Source organism: Notechis scutatus, chromosome 1, assembly GCF_049901735.1.
Source record: "Notechis scutatus isolate UNSWTSFEM ecotype Mainland chromosome 1, rNotScu1.2, whole genome shotgun sequence".
NCBI classification, from domain to species: domain Eukaryota; kingdom Metazoa; phylum Chordata; class Lepidosauria; order Squamata; family Elapidae; genus Notechis; species Notechis scutatus.
In genome coordinates, this window is record NC_142009.1 from 93,118,843 (window position 1) to 93,137,943 (window position 19,101).

At 38.4% G+C, this 19,101-nt stretch overlaps 1 long non-coding RNA gene across 2 annotated transcripts in view; it reads left to right on the plus strand.

Moving 5' to 3' along the window:
* LOC148132909 (uncharacterized) overlaps nucleotides 1-19,101 on the plus strand; it is a 62,438-nt gene that overhangs the window by 30,151 nt on the left and 13,186 nt on the right. The window contains exon 4 of one of the 2 annotated variants that reach the window (XR_015746967.1): nucleotides 7,487-7,893. The exons of the other annotated variant lie outside the window; for it this stretch is intronic. This is a non-coding gene — a long non-coding RNA (uncharacterized LOC148132909). Of the gene's footprint in view, nucleotides 1-7,486; nucleotides 7,894-19,101 lie in introns of those variants that run through there. 2 annotated transcript variants of the gene reach the window in all.

Here is a 19,101-nt window from a genome sequence, read left to right on the forward strand (position 1 = left end):
GAATTTATTTATTCATTTATTTATTTGGTTTGTCAATTGCTTACAAGATAATAGGTATAAGTAAAAACATAGTTATGAATACATGGATATATATAAGAAAAATAAAAAAGAAAAGAAAAGAAACAATAGGACAGGGACCGTAGGCACGTTGGTGCGCTTATGCACGCCCCCTACAGACCTCTTAGGAAAGGGGTGAGATCAATAGTAGACAGTCTAAGGTTAAAGTTTTTGGAATTATCATATTGGGGCAATCTATAGCTAAGTTGAATCGCCTCAGCTATAGTTTCAGGGGAGCTGTCAGAAAAAGTTACTTGAAGGCATATAATATTTTTACTACCTACAGTAATAACTGGCCATTAGGAAAAGCAAAACATATAAAGGACCCTCTGGAAATTTGCACATGGACGTACCAAATTCTATAATCCTATAGGATCCCCATCAAACTGAGGCTACACTTTGTCAAGGGACTTCCTCCAGTTAAAATATTTTCCTGAATTTTCCAAAGGCCGTGATGGCTCAGTGGTTAGAATGCTGTATAACAGGCTAACTCTTCCCACTGCCAGGAATTTGAGCCTGACTGACTAAGCCTTCCATCCTTCTGAGGTTGGCAAAATGAGGACCAAAATTGTTGGGGGAAATATACTGACATTATAAACTGTCCAGAGTATGTTGTAAAGCCCTGTGGGGTGAGATATAAGTCTAAATGCTATTGCTATGGGAGGCTTTCAGTCCAATAATTCTTCAAAACTGGAAGGCTCATCCAGTAGTTAAAGGTGAAAAAGGATCATGAGACCAAATCTCCTAGGGGACCTCTGGTTCAGTGGTTTAATTTTTTTATTTTAATATGAATGGGGTTAATGCTTTTCTTATAACAATTTAGAAGTTTGGATGAGAAAGCTGTTACTATACATATAATTGTATGCTTGGTTGACAGGCTCGGTTAAATTCAAAAGATACACTAAGCAGGCAAAAATTGGTAAAGCTTGTTACATAAAAATTCCTTTCAAAGGACATTCAGTTCTCTCTTTCGTTCCGGGTGACATTCCTGACTAGGACTAGTAACTATGCTACTTTACAGCAGGCTGTGTACACATTAGAATGTTAGACTGAACAATTTAAGACCAAGGGACAAGTGTATACAAAAAAGCAAAGAAAATAGTTTTATCAATAGTTTTACAAGCAATCAAATTATTAGGCCAATACCCTTGAAGCATCCCTGTAGGTGAATATGAGGCTTTTCATCTTTCCCCAACATCTGCTGCAAAATCCTGAGCTTTATAATAATCCCTTATAATACAGAGGGGATTTCGCATGAATTCTCTGCACATTTAATGACTCATTTTGGCGGTTGGTGGAAGCCAATTGTACAATGCACAAATCATTCTGCCAACCTTGTGAGCAAAGCTCCCCCCTCAAGTGTAGGAGCTGTTGGGCCACACACACACACACACACCTTTCTTTCACAAATATTCCATGGATGTTCATTAAGAAATGAAACGGTGTCTGAGACTGGCAATGGGCATTCATTAAAGGCATGGAAAATTTCCCTCCAGCACTCTAAAACTGGTTCATTAGGCTTTGATCTCCTAAATTCTTTCCAAAGTGGGGATGAAGCAGATTAGTTGGGATCTTATTCAGGTACCTGGCTAAATGTTTGAGAGACACAAACCATGAAAAGAGAAGGATTCACACTGTCCCAATAATGTCATGTATATTGACTTCACATCACTTCACCCCAACCTTGTTCTGGATGCACAAAATTCAGAATTTAAAGAAGGGAGAAGGTACGTTGAGAATGAGACCTGTGCAAACAATATCGTGCCTTTCCTTCCCTTAGTGGAAATGGGAAAATTAGGTCCCTTGAACTTAATACTGGTTAAGGGCAGATCTTAAAAAGTCTTTGTGCATAACATCATCTCTTTTCTTGTTTGTTTGTTTCTTCCCTTAAATTATGGGAGACTAGGAAGAGTCATAGAAAGAGCTTTTACATTCTTTTGCCGATAGTCACTGAATGAATGGCTTCTTGGCCATCATTTATGGAAGGCAAGCATATAAGTAGAGCTAAGTATGTTCAATAATATATATGTTGCTTTTCATAAAAAACAAGAGCTATGTATGTATATATGTATGTATCAGAGGTGGCATTCAGCAGGTTCTGACCAGTTCTGGAGAACCGGTAGTGGATATTTTGAGTAGTTCGGAGAACCGACAAATACCACCTCTGACTGGAGATTTTACAGTATCCTTCCCCTGCCACGCCCACCAAGCCACGCCCACAGAACCGGTAGTAAAAAAAAATATGAATCCCACCACTGGTATGTATGTATATATGTATGTATGTATGTATGTATGTATGTATGTATGTATGTATGTATGCATGCATGCATGCATTCAATTTATACACCACCCATCCTGCCATTTTTGTTTGTTTCAGAAATTTAATTAGGCAAATCAAATAAACTTTGATGGTCTACTAGTCAAAGAGATTCAATATTGAAGTTAGTAAAAGATGCTTTAAAATGCCTAGGCTGATAGCTTAGTTTTCTGCTTAGTTTAAGAAATAAAAATGAGGTTTGCCACAAACTGCATAAACATTGTGTCAACTTCTAAAGATTGCTGTTATTTAAATTGCTCTGCTAACCTCAGAATTCAATTCAGAATGTCAATTCAATTCAGAATAGAGCTGAAAGGGACTCTATACCGTTTCAGACAGGTGGCTGTCCAGTTTCTTCTTAAAACCCCCCAATGATGAAGCATCCACATTTTCTGAAAGCAGAATCCTTAGTTTTAACAGGATAGCATCCACTGAGAAAGACTCTTCATATCCTACTTAGGACTTGGGTACATCATAACATGTCTTGATGATGTAACGAGGCCACCCTTCAGCAAGCAACTTTTTTCTTTCCCCTCACTTAGTGACAGGGCCAGGCTGAGGCAATGGGTGCTCATAGCTTGGCCAAATGGAATACGGGTTTTCCTGTCCAATTATTTATCCGTTGCTGGAACTTTATCTTGAAGATATGAGTTGCTATATTAATCAAACAAGGGCAACAGGCCAGCATCTTGAGTTCAGAATCAGAAGCTTCATATTGTCTGTAATGGGAACTGAGAATAACCTTGGGAGACTGAAGTAAGAGCTGCAGTGAAGACCAGACAACAGTCAGGCAAGAGATAGTGCACAGAAGGGCTGTGGGTAGAGAAATCATCTCAGAAGGGACCTTCTGTAGTTTTTTTTTTTTTTTTTTGGCAAGTAAAGGCAAGGGAGGAGAGAAATGCTTTACAACAAAGTTAGCATTAGTACTTGTGGTTTTGGTTTGATTGGCTTAGTTTCTACTTCAAAGGACTGACAGTCTCTGTGCAGAACTGAATATTCCCAGCTCTACTTTCCTTCCAGATACAGAAAGGAACTGTGATACCTCCCAGTTTAAATAACTGATTAAGTTTAAGCTTCAGCCTGAGCTGATATGGGCCTCTATTGGGAAATAACCAACCAGCAGGGAGGAAGACTCAAGGGGGAATTAGCCTGCAACTGCAAGAGATCCAAGATTCACCTTCCCTACCCAAGGTCCATGGAAGCTTATTTATTCATTTCCAAGGGAAGGGAAGCCATCTGTGGAGATTCTTGTATTATAGGCAGAATACAATAAAATAGTTAAGTTGAATTCTACATGTGTAGATATAGTCACGTGGGCCTGAGAGCTTCTTCTCACCAGAATCCATGGGTATTATTAGATGTGGTTTCAAATGCATGCCAGAAGCTGGCAGTCAGTCAATGCTGTTGCTGGGTGCTTTCTGTAACACTAAGTGTCAGTTTCCTTCTGTTGTGCGAGTTGAATTTCTGCAAATGGAAGTTCCCTGTTTGTATAAAATTACACTATTGTAGTAAGAGGAAGTTGGGACCTGATGCAATGGAAAGCATTGACATCAGAAATTCGTGGGTGAGAATCAGTCGGTAGGCTTATTTTACTTCCTGCATGGATCAGAAAGGTGACCATGGGAGAAATGGGAGGGGGCTGATTATTATGTTGAGCTTACAGTGGTGCCAGCAAAACTGTACAAGAGCTAGGTTCAAATGACCCTCTGAAGAAATTAAGTAGACAGTTACTTTAAATTTCACTAATTTAGTGGAAGAACTTCAAAATTTGCTTAAGAGCAGAACTATCTTAGCATCAAAAACTATTCTCCCATTGAAAAAACTCCAAGGGGAGAGTTCTCTACCAACAGTCTTCCTTTAAGACTTAATTGAAAAAAAAAGAAAGTCAGAGAAGATGTAGTATATTAGAAAGTTGACTGTACAGTAAAAGTTGTATAATCAACTTTGAGTTGATTTGACCTAAGCATCCTTGGCCACCTTGTGTCTAAATAAATCCAAGACCCCTTGTGGGGATTTCTCTGAAATTTTAAAAAAGAATTTCTAGAATAAATTCTCTTTTATTAAACTGGATGAGAATCAGTAGGAAAAAAAATCAAGAGAATCCCTCTGTTTGGTATTATGCAGTTATGAACAAACATTTAGGAGTTCACTTGGTAAAATGACCAAAAGTTTTCCCAAAGGACAGGAAGCAGCAGGTGAAGCTAGGCAGAATCACATCTGATACCTGTGCAATTAACACCTCCCTCAAGGCTGTGTGCTTTCTTCACTTCTCTTCTCCCTATATACCAATGACTGCATCTCAGACGATCCACCTGTTAAAATACTGAAGTTTGCAGATGATACAACAGTGATTGGTCTCATTCGATACAACGACGAATCCACATACAGATGGGAGGTTGTACAACTTGCCTCATGGTGTAATCGGAACAATCTGGAACTGAACACACTTAAAGCCGTAGAAATGGTGGTAGATTTTAGGAGAAACCCTCCCATACTACCACCTCTTACAATACTAGATAACACAGTATCAACAGTAGAGACCTTCAAATTTCTAGGTTCTATCATATCACAAAATCTAAAATGGACACCTAACATCAAAAACGTCATCAAAAAAGCACAACAAAAAATGTTCTTTCTGCACCAACTCAGAAAGCTCAAACTGCCCAAGGAGCTGCTGATACAGTTCTACAGAGGAATTATTGAGTCTATCATCTGCACCTCTATAACTGTCTGATTTGGTTCTGCAACCCAACAAGACAGACACAGACATCAGAGGATAATTAGGACTGCAGAAAAAACAATTACTACCAACCTGCCTTCCATCAGGGACCTGTATAACCGCATGAGTCAAAAAGAGGGCTGTGAAGATATTTACAGACCCCTCACATCCCAGACATAAAGTGTTTTAACTCCTACCCTCAAAATGACACTATAGAGCACTGCACACTAGAACAACTAGACACAAGGACAATTTTTCCCCGAATGCCATCACTCTGCTAAACAAATAATTCCCTCAACACTGTTCAACTATTTACAAAGTCTGCACTACTACTACTACTACTAATCTTCTCATCACTCCTTATCACCCATCCCCTCCCACTTGTGACTGTATGACTGTAACTTTGTTGCTTGTATCCTTACGATTTATATTGACTGTTTCCTAGTATGATTTGATTGCTTACTGTACCCTATGACTATTATTAAGTGTTGTACCTTATGATTTTTGATTCTTGACTAATGTGTCTTTTCTTTTATGTACACTGAGAGCATTTGCAACAAGACAAATTCCTTGTGTGTCCAATCACACTTGGCCAATAAAGAATTCTTCTAATAGTAGTAAGTCTATGGTTTTAAAACCAAGCTACGCCATTTGTTACTATCTGTTTTTAAAACAACCCCTAACACTTTGGTGTCTGCTTTCTGTGGGCATATGCGATTTTCAAAGGTCTTCAGATGGTCCTAAGAAACTTCAATTGGGATAGTTAATAATGGGCATCTTGTCCAATCATGTGACACCCCACCCTCCCAGCATTACAGAGTGAGGGAAAGTCCTCTGAATGTGTTGATTTATATACAGTGGTAGAGGCAGGCCCCAGGTGCTTTCCTGGTGCCTTTTGTGACTCAAGAATTGTGAGCCAAGACCTGAAGACTTGTGAGCAAAGACCTGCTGGTTTTATTTATTTATTTATTTACAAGCTGCTGTGAGTCTCATTCAGGTCAGAAGTTCTTAAAACCACACTTCATTCAGTTGAATCTACAGACTATGGTGCTCAGTTCTTTTTTTTCATTCTTAACAGTTACGAGGTGATGTGAGCAAAAGTGGGATCTGGGTCCTCATTTTATCGACCTTGGAAGGATGGACAGCTGAGTCAACCTTGAGCTCGTCAGGATCAAACATCTGGCAGTGGGCAGAGTCAACCTGTAATACTGCATTCTAACCACTGTGCCAGCACAGTGGTTAGAATTATTAGAGTTATTCTAATTTATAACTTCAATTAAATTCAGTATACTTAGCTAATGCTCATGCTGCCTAGAGACCATGACCATTATGGTTTACTGCGGTGGGAGAACATCAGGTTGGATGAAGGCCGATACATATGTTACAGAATGATAATAGATTTTTTTTCTCTCTCCTAGGCCTGGGGCATGAGTACAGACCACTTTGTTGTATTTGCTGTGTTTTTTTCCATGTAAATCTTAATTCAAGCTTTGTATCATGGTTATAATGAGGACCACGTGAATTAAACATTCTCAGAATATCCCTGTTAGAACAGAGAAGGGGGGAAACACTGATCTAACCCTTGCTTTGTGATGGATGGCATTTTGCTGATTTCAGTGTAAACTTTTCAGTCACACAATAGGTAGAGACAATGCAGAACCAAAAGTGCTGTCCATCCTTTGTGGCAATTCTAAGTATATGTCCATGCTATGAACATAATATTTATTTATTTATTATTTATTTATTTATTTATTTATTTATTTATTTATTTATTTATTTATTTATTTATTTTGCCAAGCAATTATAAGATAACAGGTATCAGTATAAACATAGTTATGGTTACATACTTAAACTGTAAATGTCTTGCATGATGAGTTCCCCTCCTCAACTCCTTTCTTGGCTCTCTCGCCCCGGTACTGCCTGCAGTTCTGTTTTGAAATGCTGGGCTATTTTGGGAAGGGTGGTCGTGCAAAGGAAATCTATTTTTTATCTGAAATTGGTTCTGCAAGATTTGAAATCACATCTCAAAACATAAGCTCACATCATTCTTTATATTATTTTTTGATAGCCAGATGAAGAGGTCCAGGAGATTTTTTTCCCCCCAGGCATATAGCTTCCTTCTTTTAAAGTCACAATTTATGCCATATATTATGATAGCAGTAATATATTTACAACCTAGCCATCATTTTACAATATTTACAGTGCTTTGCATGGATTTAGTTGCTGTTACTGTTAGGTACACCACAGCATTTATCTCCTTCCAAAATATCAAACGAAAACAAAAAGGTGGAAAGAAAATGAGAAGATTCTGCAAACCTTTTTCCCTCCCAAAATGGCAGCTGAAGAGAGAAAGAGACTTTGTCTATCAGACTTTTTTTTTTTTTTTTTTACAGCAAACTGATTCCCTGTGAGGTAGCTGTTTGGTTGTACTGAAGGACCATCATAAAAATAGAACTAAAATTAAAGTAACCGGATAACCACTGTGAAGTTGCAGTTCTGCCTCTTCTCTTTGGGACCATAGTGTGATTTATGTCAGTAAAAGTAGCAAATGGCACTTTGAGAAAAGCAAATATTTTTGACCCCCTTTGCATGAGGGATAAAAGAGTGCCAGCATTGGGGGTGGGAATCTTTGGAGAGGAATAGGCATAATGAAATAGGTCCTATCCACTTGAATTCCATGCTAACTTCCCAAAAATTTACACTGCACATTAGTTTGCATTGAAACTCCTACTCTTCTTATTCTTTCTTTTATTCATGCCTCCTCTGCCATGCCAGTATGAACCTGTGAATAAGAATGTGAAACATTTTTAGAGGAAACACCTCATTAACTGTTTCTGGGTACAATTTCCTGCAAGCAAGTCTTACAACCCTCTCCAGTTTGAGCAAAATCTAATATACAGGCAGGTCTGATGCATGGAAATATTCAAGCAAGGGACGAACACTCTCTCCACGGTGCTTCCCTGGACTTTTTTCCAGTTCATTCTAATCATCCTGTATTTGCAAACAAACTATTACTAGTGGATTTATCCTGCAAGCTAATATAAAGACAATATTTTAAAGTGGTTTTAAAATCAGGGTGGTGTATTGCTGGCATGATCGCAAAGGAAGCAATTTAGAACTCACTTCCTCAAAGGTTACATTGTCGGCTGCAGTCCAATGTTATTCCTTCTCAAAGTATTTATATCAGCACAATTTAAACATTACAACTCCATCAGTTCTGAATTCTATGCTTTATTTAGAAGAAACACACCCTTTACCATCCTGTATGAAAGTACATGGGAACCAGTTGGAACCCACCCAATGTATAACCCTATTTGCCCAGGAAGAAGTGGTCACCCAAACCATGACAATAGGAATAGCAACAGCACTTAGACTTATATGCTGCTTTACAGTGCTTTACAGCTAAGTTTACAGAGTTTACAGAGTCAGCATATTGTTCCAACAATCATTTTACCAACCTACGAAAGATGGAAGGTTGAGTCAACCTTGAGTTGATGAGATTCGAATTATTGAACTGCTGGTAGCTGGCAGTCAGTAGAGATAACCTACAATACTGCATTCTAACTACTGCGCCATCATGGCTCTTATTGGTGCTAAAAAAAATAATTCTCTCTCAGTGACCATAGTTGGGACTGGTAACTTTAAATGCCATGGTTGCTAAGTGGAAAGTCACATAAATGTGATGGAGTTACATCATCACTGTTTATTATCCAGTTGTTAAGCATAGCAGTGTGGTTGTTAAACATGACAGTGACTTTTAATTTGGCTTTTGCATTCTCCATTAATTCTGCTTGTGACAAGCTGATTGGGAAGCATGCACATAGTGATCATGTGACCATGGGGTGTTGTGACAGTCTTAAATGCAAGGATAGATCCCAAAGCTGTTTTTAAACAGCATCATAATTTTGAACAATTATTAAACAAAGTAATCTGCAAGTGAGGAGACTATTTTATATAAACTTACATAACAACATGCTAATATCAACAGCAGTTACAAGTATGTGTCAAGTTATGTATCAGAAACAGCAGGATTCAGGGAAATTTATTCAACAGACCAAGTTTCATTACAGGCGTCATCCTGTCCTTGAGAACCAGTGGAGCATCATGGTTAAGATGTTTGGCTAACATCGAGAATACTTAGGTTACGTCCTGGAAGCACACGGCATTAGTTTCGGCCCAGTTTATGCCACAAAATTATTGCAGTGGAGTAATAGAGTAGAATAGAATAACAGAGCTGGAAGGGACCTTGGAGGTCTTCTAGTCCAACCCCCTGCTTAGGCAGGAAACCCTACACCATTTCAGACAAATGGTTATCCAATATCTTCTTTAAAACTTCCAGTGTTGGAGCATTTATAACTTCTGGAGGCAAGTTGTTCCACTGATTAATTGTTCTAAAAACAATGGAGAAAAAATAATTGTTCTAAAAACAATAGAGAAAAAACAATAGAGAAAGCCATGCCAGTCTTTTCTTTTGAATATTTAATACAACATCTACTTATGTTTATATTCAGTACAAATACTGAATATATAACAGTATAAAATACTGTTTTATATATACAGTAATTAATATTATATATACAGTATATAACAGTATACAGTACATAACAGTGTACAGTATATACAGTATATATACAGCATATACATACATACATACATACATACATACATACATACATACATACATACATACACACAGTATATATACTATATATATATAACAACAGTAAGCACCTGGTTAATTCAGTTAGATAATTATCTCATGGCTTAGCAAAGAAAACCAAAAATTTGGGAGTCACATTTACAATTTGGAGAATTAGTTGTGTGTGCTGTTGCAAAACGGCTGCTGGTTATGGGGCCTTTATTTTGCTACATGGACATTTGTATCATAAAGCTGTATGCAGCTTTATCAAAATGCAGCTTCCTTTAGAGGGTATGCCCTACTCACCTTGCTTATCTTTTTCTTGCCTAGTGATTAGAGACAGCCATTGTTCTTATTTTTAAGGAGACTTATGGGATCTGTTTGGGACTTAGATGTATTACCAAAAATAAAGATGATGCTACAAGCTGTAGCCTCTTTTTGCAGCATGCCAGCCCTTTGATATCATAAATATATAAATAGAGAAGGTCAGATGGAACAGAAATCCTGCTGAGTACCAAGGAGGATGGCTATGAGCACACTGGCAACATGTTGAGGAATTCAGTGCTGCATGCCATCTCTGTTTTGTGATTCAAGTGTAGCCATTTTTGGACATAAACCACAGCTTCATAAACCACAGTTTACAAACCACAATGGCTGGGTGCATATCACTGTGCCAAAACCAAACTACATTTTATTTCAGTATGATGTGTGGATCTCGTCAAACATTGCCATCTTTGTGCAATTGTGGATATTGAGAACCATCAATGAATTTATTGCCTTCCTTAGTGAGGTAGAACGCTTGACTGGAGTAAGTTTAGTGCCATATAAGATTTCTTAGAAGGAGGAGATTCGGGAGGAAACTATAACTTCTATCTTAATTGGTCTAATTCTCTAATCCAGGGCTGTCAAACCCGCATCCTGTGGGCCAGATGCGTTACGTGCTGGCCACACCCATGCCTGGTTTGGCTAAGGGTAAAAAAGTCACGATACATCATGTGATGATACCATAACTATGCACGTTTAACAACCCTGCTCTAATCCGTCCAGGTTCTTATCAATCTGGTGTTTCTAAATGAGTTCCAGTCCCAAATCAACCAGAGGGCAACAGGATGGGGAAAGTTGCTATTTGGGTCCTCTACTTTATAACAGGGGTGTCAAACTCATGTCATCATGGTGTCATCACAGGACATATCGTGACTTCCCCCCCCTTCGCTAAACCAGATGTGGGTGTGGCCAGCACATGACGCATTCAGCCCACAGCCTGTGAGTTTGACAGCCCTGTCTTATAACATTTTTAGCACTGATTTTTGAAATATCTTCAGCAAGTAGCAAGAATCTTCTGTCTCAGATTATTGCTTAGAAAGGAGGGCTTTTGCAGGTGTGGCTTTTCTCCCCTTGCATTTTGCTCATTCTGTAGCAAAAGCTTGCTCATCCTATCTTAATGATGTGACAACATCTTGAGAAAAAAAAGTGAAGAAGGCTTCTCAGCTAGGCTGGCCATACCAGAGAAGAAACGAGTACTGATAAACAAAGAGGAAAAAGAAAAAAAAAGGAGAGGGGAGCATATCGATTTGAGGTATTGCTTACTTCTCTTTTAAATGATCAGCTTTAATCATCATCCATGCCATCTTGCTATAAGCAAAAGGAGCAAACAAATTAACATGAGCTATTAATAAGTTCTTGTCTCACTGGGTCACAGACAAGTCATTGTGGATGAGCTAGATCATGCCTTAGGCTGTGATTTTCACATCACTGCTGGCCACAAAGCTATTTCTCCTACCTCTCTCCTATTTTAGCTCCTCACTTTCAGAAGACAAAAGCACCCTAAGGCTCTTTTGATCTTTCTTCTTTTCAAATCTATTGCATTTTCATTCTTCCATGGGTGTATTTTGTTGGATGCTTCTGTTATGAAGATTTGCTCTATTAAGATTACGTAAAGGGGGTGTGCATAAGTGCACCAACGTGCCTACCATCCCTGTTTCTTTATTTTTCTTATATGTATCCATTTCATGTATTCATAACTATGTTTATACTTATACATATTATCTTGTAAGCGATTGATAAATCAAATAAATAAATAAATAAATAAATCAGATCCTACCATTAAGAAACAGAACACAATTTATGGACTTGCCTATGACTCACATTTATAATTACTATTACATTTATAATTACTCAATGGAAATCAGGTGGGCAATTTAACCAATCTAGGTGGATTTCTCTTCTTGACAATTACTAGAACCACTATAGAAACTCACTTATTCCCTACAAGACAAAGGGACAAACGGTAGAGAAGAAAAGAAGGGTGACTGTTGTATCTCTAACGTTTGGAAGCAGCTTATCCAACTGGCACTCCCCTGTTCCATGTCTTTGACTAAAACCCCCATCATCCCCAACCAGTATGGTCTCTATCCATTTTGGCAGGCATGACAAGAATTTATCCAAACATATCTCAAGGTTACCAGGTTAAGAGATTGCTCTATCACTAGTTTACAATTTTTGCCTCATTTACTTTGTCTTTTAATACTTTTGTTAAAGGAAGAGCTAATGCTCTGTTTTAATGATGTGGAACAGAGGCTGACAGATTGGGATATGTTCAAGGCCAATGAGCAATTTGGTTGCTGAGATTATTTTTGAATCCAATTTTGCTGCGTCAACGTTCTTCTTTCTGACCCACAATGTTACAGTTAAACCGGGACTGGATAACCTGATACCTAATAGGACAAAAACAGCCCACTCACTAATCTATCACATGCTCTGTGTAGCAAAAGTGAGCCTGGTGTAATTAATACATGGCAGGGGGATGACTAGTTGTGCTAATGTATCGGTCACCAGATTCCAATTTGAATAAGATAATAGCATCAGTCAATGTCTTTTGTTGTTGTTGTTGTTGTTGTTGTTATTGTTTGTAGGTTGCATGTAAATATGATTTTAATCTTCTGCCTCTGCAGGAACTTATAATTATTTTTTTGCAAAGCTGGGAATTAATAAACCTTGATCCTGGCTCTAAGTTTTGCTGAGCTCTTGATAAATTATCTGGTATAAATCTTTGGCTTCCTGACCTCTACTGCTGCTGTCAAAAGGAGAGTGGCAACATCCTGGCTACTGAGCCACAGAATGAATAGATAGATGGGAGTGAGGCTCTGTTTTATGATGGCTCCAGGCTCTTGGACAAATGCTTCAAAAGGCAGTGTTACAGTTCTAATGATTCATACATAGCCATCAGCCTCCGGTGCCTCTCAGAACGCCAGCTCATTCATAATGTTATTTAACTTAAAACCTGGAATTGCTGAGTTTACTATCAGGGCATGTTATGTCACTAAAGATACATAGTTTGGTCCAATGATCAGAAACATATTTACATAACTAATTACAATAAGAGATAGGGTTAGGGTTGGACAAGAATATTTTGTGATCTCTTTATCCATACATTTTCTTCTAGTTCCATAAATCTCTTATTTGCTGCCTGCTGGTGGCTACAAAAACAGGAAGTTAATGATCACTTGGTCTGAATGCATTCATGTTTGGGAGAGCCCATACTGTATCACGGTGTGCCCCACAAAGGAAACAGGCAGTTAGAAACGTGAAATAAAAATAAATAAATAAATAAAATATTTAAAAACACAATATTTAGAAATAATGTAACTGCCCTGATGGCGCAGCGGTTAGGAGGCAGTACTGTAGGCTAACTATGCCCACAGTCTGGAGTCCGACCTTGACAGGGCTCAAGGTTGACTCAGCCTTCCATCCTTCCTAAATCAAGTAAAATGAGGACCCAGATTGTTGGGGGCAATTCACTGACTCTTTAAACTGCTTAGAGAATGCTGTAAAGCACTGTGAAGTGGTTTATATATCTAAGTGCTATTGCTGTTGCTAACTTCTTTGAAAGAGGGCACCTTTCAAATAAATAACAACTTAATGTTGTTGATGCTAAGAATGGGGGTGGCCATATAATTGACAGATGTGCAAGAGATCAATATTTTAACAGATAACAGATAATCAGAGTTGGAAGGGACCTTGTCAGTCATCTAGTCCAACCCCCTGCCCGAGCAGGACACCCTACACCATTTCTGACAAATGGCCGTCCAATCTCTTCTTGAAAGTCTCAAGCGATGGCTCTCCCACAACTTCTGGAGGCAAGCTGTTCTATTGGTTGATTGTTCTCACTGTCAGAAAGTTTCTCCTTATTTCCAATTTAAACCTCATTCAGTTTCCATCCATTATTCCTTGTCTGGCCTTCGGGTGCTTTAGAAAATAGCTTGACCCCTTCCTCTGTGTGGCAGTCCCTCAAATATTGGAAGACTGCTACCATGTCTCCCCTGGTCCTTCTCTTCAATAGACTAGCCATGCCCAGTTCCTGTAACTGTTCTTCATATGTTTTAGTCTTCAGTCCCCTAATCATCCTGGTTGCTCTTCTTTGTACTTTTTCTAGAGTCTCAACATTTTTTTTTATAGTGTGGTGACCAAAACTATCTTGATATATTAAGCAGAGATGTTTGTGGAGAAGTCTGCACTAGATCTCACCAGTGTAGGCTGCTCAATTACAATAGCATGTAATGTTCTGCAGAAGAACTTTGTCCTTGTCCAAGCTGTAAAAAATGAAACCATGTGATAGATTAAATTACACTTGTAAATATAAATAGGAAGTAAATATAAATATAAATAGATCTAGTTGCAGTTGGGCCAAGGAGTGCTGCTTTGCTTCCCTACAAGTCTTCTAGAGATGCATAAATAGTGGATCAAGTGTCTTTTCTGTGACCTTTGCAGCACTGGTTAGTTTCATCAAGCTGATCTGAAGAGCCAAGAGCACATTCAGACATGTTGTTTCTCAGGCCTCCAGAACCCTTTGCAATTAGGTGAAATAATCAGAAAGGACAACTGAATTAAAAATATGAATAGCTGACCATGCTGCAACTGTAAATATGCAGGTCTGTTAGATCCTAACCCTAACTTTGACTTTTTTAGCTTAATGTATGTTCCTAAAACTCAACCCTTGCTTTCTCCTCCAAATATAAATATTGCACAGGATTATTCCCATTTTATCGGATACTTACTGTATGTGAGAACAATTCTTAGATAATAGGTATTGTATAATTGCAGGTATAATTCCAAAAGCAAGAAACACAGGAAGCCACACAAGTGAGAAGTTAAACATTTCCCCTGCAAAAACAGCCTCTGGCTAGTTGGAGGTGGAGGAAGAGAGTTTCAATGACAGATAAGACAGCAATTCTCCATTCAGAATGCAAATTATATTTTCTAGTTGATATACTGCATCCTACCATTTATAGAAAACATCTCCCACATATTCCTGTTAATTATCAACCACCTTCTCTAATGGCAGCCTACCTAGTCCTATAAAGAATAACTGGTGAAGCCAACTTTGCTTTTCATCCCTACTTTCAATGACCACTTTCCTGCAGTCTTGCAGAAGTGTATTTATTTTTGGTCTTCTCTGTTCCCACTATTTGGCAAGTCTCTGAGGTTCAGCATATAATCACATGCAAAGGCAAGTCTTTTGGGCATCATTTCAGCATACCACATATCTTCTTACTATGATTTTTAGCATCCCGTAGTGCCAAGAGCTATTTTATTTCAGTTCTGGCTGGGAGACAAGGCAACATTTCACTGGTGGCAAACTCCATCTTTCACTCCCTTTCAATCATTTTAATGGGTTTGATTTAGACTCTCAGGGACCAAAACTGGAAAAGGAAATTCTATAAATACTCTAGGGGAGACATATTTGAAAAGCCAAAGTACCTATTTGTAACAAAGATGCTTCTGGGGCTTTGCTAATTATTCATATTCTGCTATTCATGGAGTGGTATACGATATAATAGAGTGGTAAACTTGCTAAGAGTAGAACATAAAGATTTTTCATATTAACCCGGGGGAGTTTGCTATTCATCCTGCTCTTCAAGTTGACCAATAATAACCCCTTTCCCATACCTGGGAATTGGACTTTAAATGTTGGTAACAAACTACTGAAAAAAATTGACACAATTTATTGTTGCATTATAAAAGAAAACATGGCAAATGGGTACAGAAAATTAAAAGTCTACAATAACCTTCCCTGGATTTATTTATTTATATTTCACCCACATTATTTTTTACAAAGGACCCAAGACATGAACATACCTAATGCTCCTTCTTCCTCCTATTTTCTCTACAAAACCCAGTGAGATGAGTTGGGCTGAGAAAGAGATGGACTGGCCCAAAGATGGGTTTTATGCCTATAGTGCCTTTCATGCCTAAATGGATTTCGTGCCTAATGATTAAGTGGGAATAAAACTCATAGTCTCTTGGTTTCTAGCCTGGTGCCTTAATCACTACACCAAACTGGTTCTAATCCAGGGGGGAAAAACAGAGAAAAAAAGCTGGAAATGTCTGCTCTCTTGCTGCGTGCTACGTGATGTCAGTTTTATGCTCATTATAGCTCTCAGCACAAAAGGGAAATGGTACCTATAACTACCCACCACTCCCCACTTAAAAGCTTTATATACCTCTGTTAGGTGACATTCATGAGATAGAAATGTTGTGTATAATCTCAAGGTGTAGGATGACTTGGGGCGTGGCACAAAGGCAACACAATAAGATAATCAATAAGAGTTCCTTTCCTCCTCCGTAAGGCATGCAACCCATGTTGCTCTCTTCTCCATTCCTCCCAGCATGCCCTAGGATGAAGAGGGGATGGGCCTGGGTCTTCCTCTGAACTCCCACTCTCTTGTTCTGTCTCTTCCCTGCTCTGCCCAGCTGGACTTTGCCTTTCCCCAGCCTTCTCCACAGCCAACAGAGCCACACTCCCACTCCCTGTCAGCTGTTCATCTTCCTCTTCAGATTCAGATTCTGACAGGGGCATGACAGGGTGCTGGGATTTCCTTCAGAATATATTTTTGCTTTAGGTCAGATTCCAAAAGTGATGAGGAGGGACAATAACAATACAGGATTCGGGACTATCATTTTTAAATTACATGTAGTGCCTCAGAATTCATGTGAATGGTCAATGAATTTCAAATTACATGTTCTCTCACTTTCCTATTGAAAACTCCCCATTGCAAGATGCTTGGCCCAGTTGTCTTCAGAATGATGAGTCAGAATTTCTGACACTTGAAAAAGACAAAAGTTTAAATATAAGGGTGGACTCTGGGAAATGGTTAGGCATGGGTCAAGGATATAGTCCCACAAACAGCACCAAATGCTTTTATTATTGTGCTTTATGGAGCCAATGATCGGTGTGTGTGTGTCATCTGCTCCAACATCTGGCTTGGTGCAGGATGCCATAGTTTAGTGCAGGATATGTCTGCAGTGTTCCTGACAGAGGATACAGTCTTTCCAAGCAAAAGAGTGTAATAGTCTTTACAAATAGGAATTTTGTCCTCATAGTTTGATACATCTTTTGCATTTTATAGCTGTTTGCTCTGTTGTGTCCCTCTGAAATAAACAGTCAGTTGTTCTGCATTGCAACTTATTAGATATCTGAAGGCTGCCTTATGCTTTCTTTCATTTCACATTCTCCAGGCTAAACGTATCTCTTTTGGGTGATGTTGATAAGTCTTAATTTCCTGTTCCTTTGTAGTCTTTTTCCTTTTTTATTGCTTGCTCTTGAGCAGTCAGATGAGTATCTATTAATTATCCCTTGAATAAGGATCAAATTGTTCCTTGTCTATTCTTGTTCTGCAGAGGGGCAGCCATATAATTTCTTTTTATGGTGTTGCTTTATTTCATTTTTATTTGGTAAGCACTGGTCCTGTGGTTTCATTCAGGAGTATCAGAAGAACAAGCTTTGCAATAAAGAAGCATTTTATCACGGCAAAGGTTAAGTTTATCAGAAAGTATGAAATCTAACACAACTAATATGAAAGCATCTGCTTGGTGGTAATTCAAGGATGAATTTAAATAATTGAAATTTGTCACTAGTCTCATAGATATATAGATTAGATAGATATAGATATAGATATAGATATAGGTAGATATAGATATAGATATAGATATAGATATAGATATAGATATAGAGAGATAGAGATAGATAGAGATAGATAGAGATAGAGATATAATCATTCTAGACATATGTTTATAATATTTTAAGCTTTATTTTTCTTATTTTGTATTTTTATCTCTAATGTTTTTATCTAAATGTGATGTAAATTGTACCTTAAATAAATAAATAGATAAATAAATAAATCCACTTGTTCCCTATTATTTTGATATCTCTCTAAAATAATGTGGACATTTCCAAATTGGAGTCAGTTGAAGACTGCATTCATAAAGGGAGTTATGAAAACAGAAATACAAGAAAGGGACTTTTACTTTTTTTTGGTATAAAATGCTTCAGTTCTGGTTAAGTTGTTGAATACTTCGATACTACAATCCATTAAATAAGTATAAGCCACAACCCAGCAGCAATTCTCAAAACAGTTAAGAATTACAGTACAGGTAGTCATCGAGTTATGGCCACAATTGAGGTCAAAATTTATGTTGCTAAGTGAAACATCTGTTAAGTGAGTTTTGCCCCATTGTACTTTCTTGCCATAGTTGTTAAGTGAATTGCTGCAGTTGTTCAAGTTAATAACATAGTTGTTAGGTGAATTTGGCTTCCCCATTGACTTTGCTTGTCAGAAGGTCACAAAAACTGATCATGGGTCCCCAGGACACTGCAACTGGTTCATTAAATATGAACCAGTTGCCAAGCAACTGAATTTTGATCATGTGACCTTGGGAATGCTGCATTGATTGTAAGTGTGAAAAATGGTCACAAGCCACTCTTTTCAGTGCTGTTGTAACTTCAAATGGTCACTAAATGAACTGCTGTAAATTGAGGACTACCTGTAATAACAACATGAAGGATCTGATGGATCCCACTGAAATATGCAGTACCAAAGGAATATGATTAATATTGCCCTACATTGCCTTTTGTTTTTCATACATCAACCCAGTGGTGGTATGCTACCGGTTCGGCCTGGTTTGGCAGAACTGGTAGCAAAAATTCCTATTGGTTTCGCCAAACCGGTAGTTTAAAAAAAGCCTCCCACGATCAGCTGAGAGGAGGACAAAAGGCCTCTGACAATCAGCTGTGAGGAGAAAGAAAGGAAAAGTGGAGGATCGGCCCTCTCACCCGCCCTTGTGCTTTTCTCTTCTTTATCCTCTCAGCTGATTGGCACTGCAGGCCTCAGCTGGTGTGGGGAAAGCTGCGCGCGTGCATTAGGTGCGCGCGATCACCGAATCAGTAGTGGAACAGGTAGGATCCCACTGCTGCATCAACCCTAACTAATTGTACAGGAGAATCTGGAGGAGAACCTCAGATGAAGTTATCAGTGTGCAACTTGCCCCAAGCCATTTAGGGCTTTACATATGAATACCAGAATTGGGTCTGAC